Source organism: Zalophus californianus, chromosome 10 (assembly GCF_009762305.2).
Source record: "Zalophus californianus isolate mZalCal1 chromosome 10, mZalCal1.pri.v2, whole genome shotgun sequence".
NCBI lineage: Eukaryota > Metazoa > Chordata > Mammalia > Carnivora > Otariidae > Zalophus > Zalophus californianus.
This window is the reverse complement of record NC_045604.1, coordinates 25,681,176-25,682,599: the sequence shown is the minus strand read 5'-3', so window position 1 is coordinate 25,682,599 and position 1,424 is coordinate 25,681,176. Positions and strand designations below refer to the sequence as shown.

At 41.2% G+C, this 1,424-nt stretch overlaps 1 non-coding gene across 1 annotated transcript; it reads left to right on the top strand.

The window, feature by feature from the left end:
- Positions 1 to 413: 413 nt before the first annotated feature.
- On the top strand, positions 414 to 521 carry LOC113933830. Its single transcript, XR_003523525.1, has one exon. It is a non-coding gene; the product is annotated as a U6 spliceosomal RNA (small nuclear RNA).
- The last annotated feature ends 903 nt before the right edge of the window (positions 522 to 1,424 follow it).

Genomic DNA, 1,424 nt, shown 5'->3' with positions numbered 1-1,424 from the left:
CAGTGGGCATTGTGGGAGAAGACACTGAAGGCAAACAGAACTGGCTGGGCTAGCTCTTCCTAGTCAGGTGACGTCAGGTAAGTTTTAATCCTCTTTGAGCCTCAGTTTCCCATCTGTGAAAAGGAGGTTATGAACTTACCTACAAAGTTTGTTTTATAGCCCAGATGGGAGCTTGTGACAGGCAAATAGTAAGTGCTCAATAAATAGGAGATATTATTATTTTTTCAACACTGTTATATTTTTTTGTAAGTAGGTTCCACATCCAGCATGGAGCCCAAAGCAGGGCTTGAACTCATGACCCTGAAATCAAGACTTGAGCTGAGATCGAGGGCCAGATGCTCAACAGACTGAGCCACCCAGGCGCCCCTGGAGATATTATTAATTCACAAACCTATCGATAAATGTGATCAACTCTGCTCGCTTCAGCAGCACATATACCAAAATTGGAACGATTACAGACAAGATCAGCACGGCCCCTGCACAAGGATGACATGCAAATTTGTGAAGCACTCCGTATTTTTCTGATTTAAAATAAATCTACATGTTTATTGAATTAAAAAAATAATAAATGTGATCAACTAAGTCTTCCCCTGTATCAGGGGTTCTTAAACTTCACTGTGTATAAGAATCACTTCGGATCCTTGTTTCAGGTGCAGGTTTTCAGCCTCCCCCTCTCCCCAGGAAATTCTGTTTCTATCCTTTTGGTGTAGGGTCTGGAGATCTGAATATATAACTAAACTCCAAGGTGATTTATGTTGCCAGTAATCCATGAAACATACTTTTTGAGAAACACTGTCCTATGGTCTCAGAGAATAAAAAGAAAAAAAATGTTTTTCCCATCATGAATATACCATAAAAACTCTATAATATACAGATGTAAAATTAAAGAGATCTGAATATTGAATGACTCTATTTTCAAGATGACTTGGGGCGCCTGGGTGGCACAGTCGGTTAAGCGTCTGCCTTCAGCTCAGGTCCTGATCTCAGGGTCCTGGGATTGAGCCCTGCGGCAGGCTCCCTGCTCAGCGGGGAGTCTGGACTGCTTCTTCTTCTCCCTCTGCCCCTCCCCCCTGCTTGTGTGCTCTCTCTCTCTCTCTCTCTCAAATAAATAAATAAAATCTTTTTTTTAAAAGATGACTTATATAGTTCTTACCTACTTAAAGGCTTCTGAATCATCCTAAAACAACATATTATTCTTTTAAACACTCATGATATGGGTGAATGTGTGTAAACACTTCTTTCTCAGAGTCATTTCCGTCCCTTGTAGGAAACCTCTCTCCCCTCTGCACTGGGGGCCTTAACTATTTCCCCTTTGGAATGTTGACACACATCACCATTTCAATCTTTTGTTGTTTTACATTTTGTTTGTGCCTTTTATTTCCCCACCTGGACTTTAAGTCCAAAGGCAGGGACCCATGTGTTTT